Raw genomic sequence first — 18,534 nt, 5'->3', positions numbered from 1 at the left:
AAGTATCACTCATTAACAGTTTTATCTTGTTGCATAAAACAGAACAAAAATGAAAAACCCAGACTTCAGAATGCAAAAATAGTTCATATAAAATCGGTAGCCTGTCCAAATTTCATGCAATAGTCGTTAGCATACCAAATAAATATAAATGAAGGCATTAGACCAGCTGTTTACAAACATAACTTACATAAATGTTTACTTAACATTTCTTCAGATAAATCAAGCCTAAAAATCTGCCACCAAGTTAACATTTGCCTTGTTGCAAAATGTGGGTCACAAATGAGAAATCAAAACTTGTGCATTTCAAAATTACTCACATAAATCAATAGCTTGCCCAGGATTCAAACAGATGTTGCCACAGCAAACAATTTCATACGTTTTTTGGCAGATATTTCAAAAGCACAGACATTAAAATTGCAATAAATTGGAAAATACATATCTAATATTTGCTACCAATGCAAACACAATAAATAACTGAATCATAGTAAGCTTATCATACCTAGAAAATTTAATGAAGACTACAAATGGATTAAAATGCCACTAAAATCTTCACTGATAGGTTAAGTATCCCTTTTATATGACTATACTGACCTCTAGGGGTAAATGCACCAAAAATATACTGATTAAAATGCAAAAACTCAAAAGGTGTTAAAAAGGAGTGTTGAAACAGACACTTCAAGAAAGGCTCAGTGGGCAAAAAATGAATCCTCATATTTCAAAATAATATGATATAATATGTCAATAGTTTAAGCAGTGTCCAGAAATCCATCTTGTTAAGTGAATTACAAATTAAAGATAATAAAGCATTTGCAGTGTGTGCATTACTACACAACATATCCCAATGCACACAGATACAGCAGGGAGAAACGATCTGGAGAAAGAAGCCCAGAGTCAGCAGCAGAGGAGGTATCTGATGAAACGTCTTTAGAGGAATTGGCTGTAGGAGATGCCTTGAATAGGGGGACGTGAGTGCAGTATGCCATGACACTGGCTAACCGGCAGCATCTGTTTCATAACTGTAGGCCAGAGTAAACATAACATGCAACAGTATGAGTGATTCATGCAGTTATACAACCAAGGCTATGCTATACCATGCATGGATTGTTCACACTGTGCAGCAGACACTGAATATTCATATAACAGAGTACTGAGGACAGAGCGCAGCTGTCATCTTATTCACAGGTGAGGAGGGCCACAATGTCGGGTATCAACAATTGGCATAGTGTGTGTGTGTGTGTGTGTGTGTGTGTGTGTGTGTGTGTGTGTGTGTGTGTGTGTGTGTGTGTGTGTGTGTGTCTGTGTGGGACTGCAGATTAATGCTTTGTGGGGCTGTATGCATCATGGATGAGTTAGGGTGGGGAGCTGGGGACTGTGCAGTGACAGGAAAGTATCTCCACTGAGGTATGACTTGGCTGTGGTGAGTGCAGCTGGTGCATATGTGTGCATTTGTGTTTGTAAATATACATAGACAAAGCATATGCAGATAATGTACAGCTGTACTGAGGTCTGCTGGACCAATCTAGGTCATCAGCAAGAGATAAATGCATTAGTTCTGTATATCCCCTTCTGCGGGATCGTCCAGTCCTAACAATGTAACAGACATAATCTACTGCATACACAGAGTATGGACTGATTCATGACAGTGAATGGCAGTATGTGCTACAGGTGGTCCTAGCATGACCACCCCATCAGTGTCTGCATCCACAACATCCAACAGTGCTCAACACTGAATGTTGGTGTGGAGATGGTGGAGGCACTTTGGGTCCTAGCTCGTGCTGTCTGCCTCCCCTAGTCAACTTCCCCACCAGTAGTGGAGAAGTACCATGGCCTTGATGGCTGGCTGCACTGTGGCATCTGTGGCATGCAGGCACCTTACAATGCTTCTCTATAATGCTCCACATAAAGCTAAGGTACTCTTACAGGTAATTACACAGACAATGGAAAACATTAACCAATTCAGCGATGGCTGCAGTGATCTCTGCTTGCCCCTGTATAATGACTCTGTGTAATTGATGAGCCATGACAGTAGAGACAGTGAAATTTGGGGATACCCATGGTGTGGTCATCCAGCATTATGCCAACCCCTAATGTCCTCCCCACACAAAATGGAGCTGGCAGCAGTCAAGGATGACTTCTGCTGGAGATGAGGGCATTCCTTGTGCTGATCCCTGCATAACTGGACAGGCCACAAAAGTACCTCGCAAAGAGGATCCTAGGACTTAAACACTAGTCCTATATGAACAGACTCAAAAAAACTCCAACTATTCTCTGTCTCATATCGCCTACTTAGAGGCGATCTCTGCTTAACTTACAAAGCCATGTCTGACCCAGCTCTGTTAGAAATGCTACATCTAAAGAAATCCCAATCCCTCTGCACCACACCCTCCAGAGACCTCAACCTCATTACCACAATCAACAGAACGTGCTGGAGGGACAGGTTCATAACCCAGAGACTGCCCATCCTATGGAATAGACTTCCCATACATGTCAAACAGAGAACCTCACTAGCCCTCTTCAACAGAAATCTTGATGATTGGATGGGAAGTAGAAAATTCACCCCGGGGATCACTCCAGTGGTTCTACTTAACAGAGGCACTGGGAACTATGGTTGGGTGGCACAATGCCAGGGTAATCCTATGGGCTAGGCTTGTAAAGGCTCCAGGGACATTAGGTTAGTACACACTTATGAACCTATGAACCTGTGATGTTTTGGCAACATTCTGTCCTACTGTGGTATATAATAAGTCTGAAGGGTTCATTACCCAGGGACAGGAGCTTTGTCTGTGGAAGGACAAGGGCTATGACCATCCCATTACCTGTATCTTCCAATGATATCATGACCTCTGGCTGTGTTGGGATTTGGCTGCCACCATCATTATTAGGCCTGGACAGTTCATCAGTATCAGGCATGCCTATATCCTCAGTGGTGGAATGTGGCAATACAGCATGTGTAAAAACACATAAACAGTACCCAGTCTTAAAATAAATCCTTCATCAATACCCACATCCCAGTGAAAGTAATCCTTTATAACAGTGTGCGATTGAGAATACATGGTTAGCATTCTTTGACAGACTGACGTACTTGTACTCTGTGTTTTTGTAAAGCAAAAAACATGCTCATTACTTGTATGGCCCTGAGTCTGACAGGTAATGCAGTTGGAGCCACATGGTAAGACATATCAAACTGTGCTCCATTTGGTTCTACACCCATGTCAAGAACTCCGCTATGGATAACATAACTGTGTGAATCCCAAGCAGACATGTCAAGAACTCTGACTCCGCTATAGATAACATAACCATGTGAATCCCAGACAGACATGTCAAAAACTCCACTGTGGATAACATAACTGTGTGAATCCCAGACAGACAAGGCAGGAACTCCTCTATGGATAACATAACTGTGTAAATCCCAGACAGACAAGCCAGGAACTCCTCTATGGATTACAAAACTGTGTGAATCCCAGACAGACAAGTCAGCAACTCCTCTATGGATTACATAACTGTGTGAATGCCAGACAGACATGCCAAGAATTCCTGTATGGTTTTCATAACTGTCTGAATGCCAGACAAACATGCCAGGAACTCCTCTATGGATTACATAACTGTGTGAATCCCAGACAGACATACCTAGAACTCCTCTTTAGATTACATAACTGTGTGAATCCCAGACAGACATACCAGGAACTTCACTATGGATTACATAACTGTGTGAATCCCAGACAGACTTGCCAGGAACTCCTCTATGGATTACATAACTGTGTGAATGCCAGACAGACATGCCAAGAACTCCTGTATGGTTTTCATAACTGTGTGAATCCCAGGCAGACATGCCAGGAACTCCTTCATGTCTGTCAGTGAAAAATCTGTCTGCAAACCCCCACCCCTGGCCCTCCACTCTTTAGCCAGGCAGGCTTCCTTACTGTGTGCATATATAGTTATGCCACTGACACTTCCACATATGTTTATATATCCAGCTTTACCAACCACCAATTTGGGTCTCCTTTAAAAGGTCCTGCCAGACGTCCTCATGGAAGAACTTGTTGTCATACTTCTCACTCCAGAGCATCTGCTGACCGTGCTTATGGAGGGACTGGATTAGGATGTCTTTCTCTTTCTGAGATAATTTTCTCTTGTGTAGTCACCTTCAGACATGACAACATGTAATGTCAAAGAAATAAAGTAATGGCATGTCATGCGTGGTATACCCCTACCTCAGCAGCAAATGAAAATGTCCAATGTTAACATCAGCCATTTTACATTCTACTGATAACGACAGGTAAGATGCATGTATGCAGTGCTGGCCTTAGCTGGTTTAGCACCCTAGATGAAGGGCAACATGGTGCCCCCAATACATCAGACAGTGCTCCTATGGTCACCCCTCCCTAGTTTTCCCACACTGCCAAGGTTACTTTTTTTCTTTTTCTCATAGTTTAATTTACACTTTAAGTTCTTTTTTTCCCTGTATTCATTCACTCAAAACATCCTAGATGCTCTGAGGTGCATTTCAAGATTTTTTTAATGACCTGTTTGATCCAATGATGTCCTGAAAAACATTCTGATTAAGGAAAGAAATCCAGTCTTATTCTTCAACTTTACTTTTTCCTGCATCCTTGCAACACATCCTAACTGACTGGGACTACATTATATTAACTGCAGAAGAAGTAAGTGAATTACTCTGAGGATCTGGGAGCCACTACCCCCTCTCCCAATCCCATGAGATTTCAGGTGCTTTGAGGTGCATTTCAAAGTTTTTTTAAACAGCCTTTTCCTCGGATGATTACCTGAACAATAATACTGATTAAGTAAAGAAATTCAGTGTTACTTTTCACGTGTGCTTTTTCTAGCATCTTTTCAACAGAAAACAGAAAAGCACTAAAACTGCATAAAGGTGCGAACCACTGTAGATAAATTTTAGCATCATAAGTCTAATTAACTGCTTTCATCATACAAAAGCTTCTTCAGAAACAATCACAATTAAAAAAATCCAAGTTTTAAGTTTTAAGTACAAAAGATGAATCAATCACTTTTTAAAAACAGTTAACACAAGTCCTAAAATTAACCCCTTCATAAAAAAATTATTTTTTTTATTTCGTCTCCTATCTTTTAAAAAACATTTAATATTTATAGTATCGTTCAACCATGGAAAATAGTCAGCCTAATTTGTCACTCCGTTTCTTTCCTTTCTGATACATTTTTATAACACCCCCTCTTAAATCTAAAGGAACATGTTCTAATACTGCAAATAAAAATTTCCTGTGTTTATTGCAAACATTAGAATGTTTGTATAAGGTATTACAATCACTTGTTTTTATCGAATATAAACGTTCTTATATTCTTTTTCCAAGGCTTCTCGTAGTCATGCCTATATAGAAGGTATGACATCCGGAAATTAACCCTATATAAATCATTCCCTTGGAAAGACAGTTAAACCTTCCAGTGATTTTAATGGTGTATTTTATATGTTCTAATACAATGAAGGGAGCCCTCAAAAATAAGCTTACAGGCTATACAAGAACCATATTTGCATGTTCCAAAGTCTTGTTAGAAACTAAAGGGGGAATTTTAGTACTATTTTCTGTAACAGAGTTTCAACACTATAATTTTTCTTATGTACAAACAATGGATGACTTCCTTTTACATTATATACTTTACTGTAATAGCAGAGCTGTCAACAGACATTTCTATATAACAACAGGCTACCATATCGTTGTTAAAATAAGCTCTGTTCACTATTCCCTTTGCTTCTTCTCTTTCCACTTCCTTTTTCTTTTTGGTCATTTTCTTTTGTGTTGTTTGCTTTTACTTTTATATTGAATCCAATAACTAAAATAGGTGCAAATTGGGTCTTTCTCTTAGAAGCGATTTCTTTTACTGTCTTCATCAAGAAGTTTATTTTATACCCTCTTTCAATAAATATGGAAATAATAAATTCAGTTGCCTTATCACAGTCACTATCTTTACAAATCATCTAGAGGCCCTGATAATTGTTTTATCGGATGTTCTTTTTTTTATAAAAGCCAGATGATTACTTCTGTAATATAGATAGCCATTAGAAAAAGTTTATTTACGGTAAATTCTACAATCAAAAATTTTAGTTGTCTATTCCATTCCAAATGGATATCTAAGAAACATACTTTGTTTCCTAATTCTCCTAAAACAAACTTCAGAAAATTGGTACTGTGATTCATGCCTTCATTGACATTCTAGCAATCATCTATAGTACAATTAAATATAAAAAACAGATTGTCCACAAATCTTTTATAATAAACAATGCTCTAAAAATAAGTTAATGAAAGCAAAGCATCCATTTCCCACCATCCTAAAACTAGATTCGCAAAAGCAGGGGTGACTGCAGACCCCATGGCAACACATTTTATTTGTTTCTAATAAGTTTTATTAAAATAAAAAAGTTATTGTTTAATAAAATTTAAAGTATAAAAAAAAATTATCAGATTATTGGTATTGTCAGTATATATTCCCATAAATAACCTAACACACTCAATACCTATATCTTGTGGAAATGTATCTTTTCAACAGACCCTAACTGACAAACACTGTACTAAGAGGAAATAACTGCATTAAGCGTGGGATCTGGGAGCCACTAGGCCACCAGAATCTATGAGGGTTCTAGATAATCTGAGGTGCATTTTAGAGCTTTTTTTCCGAACCTGTGATCCAACAGTAGCTGAACAAAAATTATAGTTAAGGAAAAAAACAGTGTTATTCTTTAACTTTGCTTTTTCCTGCATTCTTTCAACAGACCATAACTGACCAAGACTAACTTGGTGGAAATAGTTGCATTACACTGAGGAATTAAGGGACTGGTTGGCTATCAGATACTGTAATGTGTATTTTAAAGCTTTTTTCCCACAACTTTTAATCTAGTAATTGCCTGAACAAAAATCATGATTAAAGAAAGAACTTCAGTGTTATTCTTCAACTTTGCTTTTTCCTACATCCTTTCAACAGACTCAAACTGACCAAGACTAATCTGGAGGAAATAGTCCCATTTAGCCAGTGATTTGGGGGCTGGAGTGCCTTTCTTTACAATGTGCCCTATGCAGCTGCTTACTTCACCTATGCCCAAGGCCTGCCATGCATACATGTATAACTGAAATATGTGTACTGGCAGTACATATGGTTTATTTCTGTGTGTTGCCAAATTATCCTGAACAGGACACCATGCAGAAATACAGGCATATCTGGTACAGCTGATGTACAGTATACTTTGTGTCTACAAGCTCCAGTTGCAAACATAAAGCCTCTAACTAAACTGTCACTAGATACAAGTGTAGTGATAAAAAAAATTCATGATATCACTTGAATTGTGGAAGAGCTCAAGCACTGCAGTAGATTTGCCTGCAATAGTTTGACAGTCTCCCTGAGAAGGGCATGTACATCTCATGTCAAGTACAGTACATTCACTCCCAAGTATACTCAAATCATATGATTCCTGCTAGCCAAACATAGGAAGAAGACTACAACAAGGAGTTCCTCAGGATATGTATGCATTCCCTATTATCCACATGCATACTCCTGTGTGAATATGTGCAGTAGACACCCAGCATAACAGCCACATTGCAGGCATACATGTCTAGAGACAATACCTATATATGCTACAGAGACCTTAGTGAAAACCTCCCCTAAAATAATTCCTGAAGAAGGCAAGCCAGGTCATTTTGCTACAAAATCCAGTGGAGTATGAGCAGACCAGCAGACTTACTCAGTGATATTGCTGGCCTCCAAATCCTCTGAATAAAAAGGCACACACTGTTGACAATATCTACATTCAATAAGAAGATGAGATAATTGCAAAAATACATGGGCACACCAGTCATATAGTTATACCTCAGAGGGAGTTCACGGTCCACTGCATGCACGCTCCATGGATGTGCAGGTGATAACCCTCCATCCTCTCTCCTTACAATTGGAAAACATAGACACAATGTCTCACTGCCCCATCATTAGAGAAGTATGTAGTACATAAAGATGCTATACCCTGTAGCATCAAACAGATCACCTTGCATATCAGCAGTGACTGGAACATACAGAATCCTTAGTGTAAACCAGGGATTATGTTTCCCACATAGTACCAGACACAATAATCCTTAAAGTTTTACTCTGTGTTACACCACCTGCACTTGCCTTGCCATGGTAGAAACATTATCCTGGTTCACAATGCCACAATTATTATGCAGCTGTTTACATTCAGTAAGTCAACCCCCTACACCAATATTGTGTTATGTAGTTTAGCAAACATTACACAAGTTTCGTATTTGTAAAATACAAAGTGCATCTAACACCAGTCCTAAATCACTTACCTCTCTTGATTGCATGTGTATTTTGCAGGCTCATTCCTCACCACTGACTCCGGTGAGAGATGGTCAGTAAGAGCAAAGATGGATTCACACAGTATTTTCAGATGCAGCTCCCTGTACCAAGCACAATTTCCGTTAAGAACACACAGGGAACATACTCCAGACCTGGAGCTGGGATCTCTTTCTCTCTCCAGACCCACACAAAACTCCACACTGACTACTTTGGAGCTCTGTATCCCTGTTCCCAGTAGTTGACACACACTTCAATATTTGAGTTCCACACAAACACATACACCCCTGGGAAAAGCTGGCACAGATTTACTAACTGTGCCTCTTTCTGTCCAAACACTGAGGTAATCATGCTGCCACCAGTCAGGTACCCTAAGGCTCTTTCAAAGGGTACCCAGTTATGCTGTGTAAAATGAATACTAATACAAATGGTCAGGTGTGTCCAAAGCAGCAAGGCTTTCAGGAGTGGTCACAGTGTGACTTAAACAAGATAAGTACTCTTAAGATGTTAAAAGTATTCTCTAAAGGGCCTGCAACAATGAAAGGTATTAAAATATTTAATAATAAATAGTAAAACAGAAAACAGGAGAATACTGAATACAAAAAAGAATGAAAAATAATACAGTCAGATAGTTTCTCACAGAAGCAGAAAACAATACTAAACTATGTTCACTAAATGTCCCTGACTAAAGAATTACTGCTCCCTAACTACTTACTAAAGCAAGGCAAGCTGATGTGCTGAGTGTCTTACCACAGCAAAAGCTAAACAATGTCTCTCTTTGTCTGTGTGAATGTGTGAGATATATATCCTGTCAGAAATCTTCCCTGCCAGGTTCCAAAGTGCTACTGTGAGGGTTCTAAAGAAACCAGATGCTGGTTAGAGGATGGCATCACCTCTGGTCACCTGACTCTGGTACAATGCACACACAGAGCTTTGCTAAGATCTGTGGCAGCATCTGAAAGTTATACCACAATTTCAAATTTTCTACCCTTCCAGGGTTCTCTGATAAACATACACGTTTGATCAGTTAGAGAATACAACCTAATATACATGCATACATTCTTTCTGTCCAGCATGACCTACTGTTCGTGCATTTTTAACACAAGTAACTTTACAAATATATTTTTAACTCAAATATCTGTACAAATTAATGTGATAGTCAAATAACATAAAATTATTCACAAAACTCCAGCTAGCTGTGCTGGCATATGTACATACATACTGCCCTACTCTCCCTGGTACAGATGGCACCACCCCATGACATCACAGTGAGTACTATTGCTATGTAGTACAGGCAGTCAGAAGTACCACCACCATACAAGCTAGACCTTGGCTTCAACGTTGTCTTTTCGTTAGTGGTCATTGAAATTTCTCTTACAAAAAGGGAAATATTCCAATGCATCCGTGTAAGCAGGTATGGAGAGTTGGGCGCTTATCAAGATCATAAGGGATGCTAATATCTGGCTTAACTCTGCAAACATTGTAAACTACAGTCTTGTACAGCATATTATCAAAGCGATGCTCAGTGTGTTGAAGTGCTATGACTTTAATGTCATCTAATATTATGAAATATGTAAGACATTCCTTTACTATAGTCTGTTTACCTCTAAGTTCTAGGCAAGGTAGTACCAAGCAATAATCAACTACATTGAACATTGTACAATATACATAACCTTATAATACCAGCAAAAATAAAATAACATAACAAATGCACACTAAATGTGTGTTTATATTAGTCATGGTTAATGACTAATGGTAATCCAGATAAAATAGCTGAAGTTTTGTGATACACTTTAGAAATGTATAGGTCTAATGAGGTGGTATTGGGATAGAACTGCAACAAAGACAAAACAAATCATTTCAAAACATATAGTTAGGTTTGTGTATTTAAAGGAGAAAAGGTAGCTTGCTGATAGGGCTAGTGGAGAAAAGAAGAAGAATCTGAGGAAGAAGATACCGGGACACAATAGCATATTGGCAAAATGCAAATTGTCATAGGAAGAATATAGACTAGATCAACTTCAGTGAAAGCAATGAGATCAGAAATGTATCATTACATCTGCAGGGTCATTTGTCAAGTGATGTACTTTTTGTGACTGAAGGTGGATTTGGATGGTTGCTGTCTAATCACTAACAGCAGTCCATTATGCATTTTTTAATAATATTTTCATTTTCCAGCTAAGAACATTCACAACATTATAAACATTAATGATGTCCTTCATAGTCAGTGTTGTAGTACTGATTCTTGGATCTTCCTGCCATGCAGAAGCCCACTAGTGGCCAAATTTCCAGAGTCTTTACATCATCCTTAGCTGACAATCATCCAAAGATTGATGTTTGGACGTCAGGGTAGAAGAAGAGTGTATGCCAGTGCCATCTTCAGTTCTTTCTAGCCATGCAGTCCGATGCACATCACATGTGTTCAATATGCTCGCAGACTGTCAGTGTTTCCTGAAAACTTTCATCTTCTTCCAGTCAGATAACTACCACACTGGGGAAATTTCTGTACTAATTTAATGTTCAAAAACGTCAACAATTGTTTTAACTGTGGGAAGTAAATCCTGCATAAAGATTTTCACTTGTTTTATCTGTTCTGCTTGGGGCCTCAGTATGATGTCTGTAATTGTCCTGGCTGCAAAATTACATGTGAAAACTCTCTAACCCAAGGCCTAGGTACTTGACACCCATATGGAGTTCTCTTCTTAGGCTTTCTAGGTGGTGTCATAATCCACTGTTACAGTAAAGCCTCCACAGGCTCCAACATCAACTAGCATCATTCCAAAAAAAAACATTAAAACAAAAAAAGCAAAGGAACCTGAAATTAGTGAAAAAGTTCCAATTATAGGTCTTAAGTCAACTGATAACTTAGATGGGCCACCCTTGCAGCCCCCTGGACTGGTGAGTCTTATGTCCAAACCCTCTGGCACAACCCTTCGAGAGGCCACTATGGCTTCTGGCCTACCTACAAATGCCACCACAGCTCAAATGTCAGTCAGATTTGTGGTCTCTCTGTAGGCCTCAGCTGCCAATGTCTGCACTGTGGCTCTCGAGGGATGCTACTTGTCTTCCATGACTACTGAAGCTACAACTAAAATTGTGGTCAGACAACCTCATCCTCCAGTCACCCCTTAAAAATGGACTACCAAGCCAAAGTGAATCACTTCCTTTGCTTTGCCACTGCCTCCAGCGACTGCTTTTCAGACCAAAGCCCAAGGCCTCCTAAAAATAGCACAGAAGTTACTACCTTCATGAAATCTAGGGAGCTCTGTCATTCTTACACCTCTGAGGCCTCCCCATCTAAAAGGAACAGAGAGGTAGCTTTTCAGGAAGAGGAAGATACCGCTACCTCAGAGGATTAGGAGGAATTGTCTAAGTCTGGCCACTTACCACCTCAAACTTACTCAGACTCAGATGATATACTCTCTTCTACCTACCTCATTGAGGACCTTTCCTCTGGGGATACCCTGCATAGAATGAAGGAAGCTTTTAGTTGGGAAAGTAAGCAGTTCTCCCAATCCCAGACCCACTACAGGGAACTGCTAAGCTTACCTTCATCCAGACCACTGGCTAATCCTCCAGTGCACATTGTATCGGATGATGTCTTTGAAGACTGTGCTATATCCTGACTGTCTACTCCTGCTCTTAGAAACAAGAGAGGCTTTACAGAGTGTTTGAATCTCACAAGAATATCTACAAAAATCTGAAGGCTGATCCTTCTGTTTTCACCACTTTGTACCTAAAGGACCAACAAGACATTTCCAGCCTAATGACAGGGAAAGCAGATTAGTAGCCAGGTTTGGGAAGAATGCTTATGCCTCTGCCACCCTGGGAATGAGAGATTTAAATTGTCAATTCCATATGGTAAAGTACCTTGAATCTCTTCAAGATAAAATGCTAGCTAAAGTATTCTTTATTGCAAATAGAATTTTATCCAAGGAAGTCCAGGAGATAGCCAGAGAAGCTTTATAAGTCTCCAGGCACTTCCTAAAATGTAGATACGATGCCTTAGATGCTTCTTGCAGAGCAGCTTCCACAGGTTATATCATCCACAGACATGCATGGCTCGGGACCCAGCCCCTGTCAGATCAAGTACACTGGACAAGGAATTCATTTTTGGTCCTCCAGCTGAACAAATTTTTGGGAAACTGGACAAAAAAGGACAAATTAAAGCTGTGAAGAAATTTTACCTGTCTATTACTCTGAGGTACATTAGGAATAACCCTTCAAAACTGTGGCCATTTCTACAAACACAAGACAAGGGGAAGCTTCCCTGTGGTAGAAGACCAAGACAATCTAGGTGATGGCAAACAATCACAAAGGCAGGGGGCTCCAAAGAACCAAACCGGTACTGAGAGCAAATGTGATTGTGTCCTGCCTCACACTGTCTTACCCCTTCCCATCTCCTCCAAAACTCTGGCAGGAAGATTTTCCTTCTTCCTAAATTAGTGGAAGTCCATCTTCAGAGACCAATTGGTCCTCAACATCATATAGTACTATATTCAATTCAAAGAAATAGCATCCTTCTTTGGTATTACAAAAACCATCACAAGAGCAAGAAAGCCTCTTACCAGCTATCCTCAGGGACCTACTTTACCAAGGATTCGTCCAGCCTTTCCCTCCAGGGCATGAGGGAAAAGGCTTCTACTCAAGGATATTTCTATTCCCAAGAAAAGATGGCACTTTTAGGCCCATCCTGCACCTCTCCAAGAAAAAACAATGTCCTCAACATCCCAAAATTCAAAATACCTATGTTGCAGAAAATACTGTCCATGATTTTCCAAGATGCTTACATGGTCACCACAGACCTAAAGATCACTTACCCCCATGTATCCATAGAAAGCAGTCACAGAAAGTACCTACAATGTGTAGCAACAGGCTTCCACTTCCAGCTCTGGGCTTTACTATTTGAGCTATCTACTGCTCCCAAAGTTTTCACAAAATGCCTAACTCCTCTGATAGCCCATTGCAGAACTCTAAGAGTTCATATTTACCTGTACTAGCACGACTATCTCATTCAGGGAAGATCCACTTCAGAGACCCTAAATGAATTACAGATCATCACTGATTGTTTTCAGAAGGAAGGTCTCACTTTAAATCTTTAAAATCCCAAACTCTTCCTCAAACAAGGATCTGGGATCCCTCATAGATCTGGTTCAACAGAAAATCTTCTTTCTCCAAGACAAGATTAGTTTATTGGCATGCTATCTGACTGGTCTGCTTCCAAAGCAGCTCATTGCTGGAAGAGAATTCCCGAGGATTCTGAGGTTCATGGCATTATGAATTCTTATGACCTCCTTTGCAAAGTTGCACATGAGGAAACTCGACTGGTTTCTGGAAAATGCTTGGGAATAGCACTCTTGACTCCTGGAAACCTTACTGACCCTCCTTCCATGCCTGAAATGAAACTCCTATGGTGGAAGAACACCATACAAAGGAACTCAGGAGCAAATTTCACTCTGCCAGAAGCAGCACACACATTTACCACAGACAGTTCAGACATAGCTTGGGAAGCCTACATAGGTCCCCTGAAGGTACAGGGTATTTGGTCCTCACAGCACAGGAGGTTGCATATAAATCAAAAGTAGTTACTAGCAGTCTAGTTGGCCATAATAACCTTTCAACAAAATTTAAGCTCAGGGACACTGCAAATCTGGACAGACAACTCCACAGTTATGTGGTACATAAACTGGCAAGGTGGAACTTTGTCCTACCCTCTGTGCAGCCTGGCCAGAAAAATTTGGATGCTGGCTCATGAGATAGGGCTAACCCTCAAAGCCAGTTATATTCCAGGGCAGAGCAATACCCTAGCAGATTCTCTAAGCAGGGCCCTTCTAGACCCCCAACAAATGGATGTTGAAAAGAGAGGTCTTCTTGGATCTGACTACACAGTGGGTGAATCACCACAATAGACCTGTTTGTCTGTCTCTCTCTCCAGAACAAGCAACTGCAGAAGCTCTACTCCAGAACATAACAGATAGGACATGTACAAACTGGTTCCTGTATGTATCCCCACCCTTACACCTGATCTCCAGGGTAATAACAAAAAATCAGGGAGGGCAGACCCAGCATGATTCTAGTAGCCCTGTTCTGAGCAAGACAACACTGGTTACCAACCTCCCCCTGACTCTCACTGAGGATAGATTCTGCATACTACTGCAGGAGATAGATCTCCACAACCAAGTTAAAGTGTCTGTCTTCCACCCCTACATAGCAACCCTCATGTTAACTACCCGGAGGATTGGGTTTTGATACCTAGGACCATATCCCGTTCCTAGAATGTGCTCTTCATTCTAAATGAAGCAAGAAATCCCAATATCAGAAAATCATACCTGGCAAAATGGAAAAGATTTTCTGCTTGGTGTCCCAGCAATGACACTAACCCTGCTCAAGCAGTCATAAGCTCAGTCTTGTAGCACCTGTCATACCTTATTAGAAAAGGATTTTCCTATTTCTGCATTCAGCTTTCCTGCACAGTTCTCCACCTATCTTCTTCCACCCCTACATGAAATTTTCTCAAAGGGTGGATTCACTTGAGACCACCCAGAAGGAATCCCAATTTATAATGGGATCTAAATCATGTGTTAGAAAAACTAACCTTGACCCCCTTTAAATCTCCAGAGTCCGCCTCTCTAAAGATCCTCACCTGAAAAACTGCCTTCCTTATAGCTGCGACATCAGCTAGGAGAGTTTTTGAGCTGCAAACCTTTGTGTGTAAAGAGCCTTTCACTGTTTTTCATAGGGATAGGGTCATCCTCTAAATAAACCTAACCTTTATGCCTAAAGTGGTATCAGAACTTACTTTTAACCAGCCTATCCACCTGTCTGTCTTCTACCCACATCCACAGTACAGGGCAGATCAAGTACTGCATTCTCTGGATGTGCACAGGCAGGTCAAGTACTACCTAGACAGGACAAAAAACCCTAATAGACCAGAACAATTGCTGGTAGCTTTCACAAAGGTTAAAGCAGGCAAGCCTGTCTCCAAAGAAACCATCTCTAAAAGGATAGCTAGCTGCATTAAGTTCTGTTACTCACACCATAAAATAATTTACCTGGGCATATTAAAGCCCACACCACCAGACACAGGGAGACTATTACTGCTTTCCACAAAGGAGTTTCCACCCAGGCCATCCTAGAGGCAGCCACATGGAACTCAGTGCACACCTTCACAAAGCACAATAACCTAGGCAATGCCTCCAGGGCTAGAGCAGTTTTTGTTTCTACTACCCCGCAAAATGTTATTTCCTAAGGTAATACAGATGGCCCACCACCCAACTTTTAGCTTTGGGAGTTCTCCCAAGAATCAGTATTGCAATACTGACTACAAAAAAACATATTGCAGTCTTGTACCACATACATAATTGTAGATGCTTGAGTAGATCAGTGTTGCAGTACATACTGCCACCCTCCAGTCCCTGTATCTGCTGACTACTTGTCTCCCCCTTGCTGGGTACAGGGTTAGGGTAGATTTTCTGCAGATAGCCCTCTTGTCTCCATCATCCTCTCTCTGCCTGCTATGTTTCTTTCTTCCTTCTTACTTAAATTCAGATGACTGGAGAGGTTGTGTTGTCCTCAGGCATCAGACTGCCTGTTCACTGTTTAGAAAGACCAGAAGATGACGCAGATGGATGCCCCTCTTATACCCTGACGTACAGGTGATGGTCTTTGCGCATCCATTGGCTAGGGATAATGTAAAGAATTTGGAAATCAGGGCAGTCACAGGATTCTGCATGGCAGGAAGACCCAAGAATCAGCACTGCAAGACTGATTCACTCAAACATCAAACATCTACAGTTACACTAAGTGGGACACAGCTGTACTTTTCCCCCCAAAAAAAACTCCTCTTTTGGAAAATCAAAAGCAGAGCAGTTATGTGCTCCTGTATAAATATGTGCCAGTTATGTAATGTGTTTGTAAGAAATGTTTCTCTGTAAAACCACACTGCTAACTTAGAAAATGCTTCTGTTTAGGAAACTGCAAATCATTTAGTCTCAACCATGCCAGTTTACAACCTTTGTACATGCTGTGAGGGACTCAGTACATTGATTGACTGCTCTTTACTAATGTGTCCTGGGACTGAATGTTCATGGCTTTGAACTTCAAGAACTGGTACAATATTGGTCAGATACAGTGAGTGACTCCAGTATGTGTAGTCTGTCTCATTTGCTGATAAATTCTATGCATGTTGCCTTATGGTTGCACCCTGAAATCCAGGCCTTGATCATACAAGTATATACCCATTCAAATTTTATAAGGTCTACCCTTAGTACATCTGTGAGACAGAATGTCCCAACACCATTATACATGAGCCATTCTTTGTTGATGTGTGCTGGATATGGACATATTCAAAAAAATGTTACCATCTACTCAACATATAACATTATGACAAATAATGTGAATGATATTTATTTGTGCTGTAATAATTTATCTTTCAATGGGGTAACTGTTGCACTCCTGTATTGTGTTTGTCCTGTCCTCTTTACAAAGGCTATGTATAGCACAACTGTATTCCAATCTGAGATGGCTGAGCTGGTGGGGTAATGCCTGATGACATGGGTAGGGAAGAGCGTGCACTGTTCATCATGCCCCGTGTATGCTGTGTCATTGTAACACTCACTCTGTGGTTGTCATGTTAATCTGTGTGCTGTGTGCAGTTGTGCCATGTTATTTTACATAGTTTTCTGTCAGACATTACCATATCACTTACACATAACAACATATCACATATTGTGCCTGTCAACCATCTTTCTGAATGCTGTAAATGGTTTCTCACCCAGTCTAAGTATCACCCTGCCACTGCCATCCCTCCTAAGCAACCTTTCAACTCATGTTGCAAATTTTAGGAGTAGTATGCACCGACTGATCTGTAGCTACAATGTGCTTACATTATGACAGGCCTGTGTACCACTCTGTGTTGGCCCATCTCACAAAAGTGCATTCACAGTATTTGGCATTTAGTTGCAACAATGATACAATACAACAGCTGTATTTACAGAGCTGGGCTTGGGTAAAATGGTAGCCTAGGCACTGTCTGCAGTTCCATACCCCCCCCCACACACACACACACACACACACACACACACACACGTCCTTGAGTGCTTCCTCTGCCCCTCCCTTTCCTTGGCTCCCCACACCAAGCATATAACTTTTGTATCCCTTTTCTTACATTTTGCTTTACCATACAGCTTTTTTCAAGAAGCCATAACTTTCTGTATGCTCCAAAGCACATTAAGATTTTTTTTTTCATTTTACACAACCGTTTCATTCAGTGATGGCTTGATTAAGTAAAGAAATTCAGTGTTGCTGTTCAACTTTAATTTTCCTTGGATCCTTTCAACACACCTTTCCTGACCAAGACAACACAGTAATAACCATTAGAAAATAACTCAGTTAAGCCAGGGTTCCCAGAAGGCATATGGCTGTAGATACTCTGGGATGTACTTTAGACCATTTTGCCAACATTTTAATCCAATGGTAGCCTAAACAAAAATTATGAGTAAGAAATGAAAGAAATGAATTTCAGTCACTATTTTTCTTTCAAAGAAAGTTTGCAAAAGGTCATAGTATCGTAGGAAATTATTATGCTATTGGCCCTGAGGCCCTTATAAACCTAGTCAAGAGTTTAGCCCATGTTTAGACAATTCAGCACAAAAAAGCCCCTGTCCAGCAGGGACACAGGTGGTAGCCCAGGGGTGTATTTTCTGTTTCCCATCCAGTTATCCAGGTTGCACTTTAAAAGGGATAATGAGGTACTCTGCCTGACATTGAGAGGGATTCTATTCCACAGATGGGGGTGTCTCTGGGATGCAAATCTGTCCCTCCAACAAGTCCTGTTGATGTCACAGATCAGGTTGAGGTTGCACGTGCAGGTTACTCGAGTGGAGCATGACTTGTAGAAATGCAGCAGTCTCATGAGGGCAGGGTCTGAGATTACTTTGTATGCCAGACAAAGGTCACCTCTGAGGAGTCTGTATGAAACTAAGTAGAGGGACAGGGCTTTTAGCCTATTTGTGTAGGATAGATGTTTGAAGCTCTGGATTCTCCTGGTGAGGAACCTCTGTGGTCTGTCCAGCTGCTACATGTGCTTTACGAGGTACATGCCGAAGGTGGAGTTGTACTCAATAATTGGCATTATAAGGGAAGAATACAGGGATGTTATGACCTCCTTGTCCCTGGATGAGATACCCTTACTTATGAGGTGGGCCA

At 40.5% G+C, this 18,534-nt stretch overlaps 1 protein-coding gene across 2 annotated transcripts in view; it reads left to right on the top strand.

Annotated features, from left to right (window-relative positions):
- Nucleotides 1-18,534, top strand: part of LOC122790142 (glucagon receptor-like) — a 2,645,547-nt gene that overhangs the window by 2,079,184 nt on the left and 547,829 nt on the right. The window lies entirely within an intron of this gene.

The sequence above is a fragment of the Protopterus annectens genome, chromosome 1.part0, assembly GCF_019279795.1.
Source record: "Protopterus annectens isolate FY-2018-M chromosome 1.part0, PAN1.0, whole genome shotgun sequence".
NCBI lineage: Eukaryota > Metazoa > Chordata > Ceratodontiformes > Protopteridae > Protopterus > Protopterus annectens.
The sequence above is the reverse complement of the archived record's forward strand: the minus strand, read 5'-3'. Positions and strand labels throughout refer to the sequence as shown.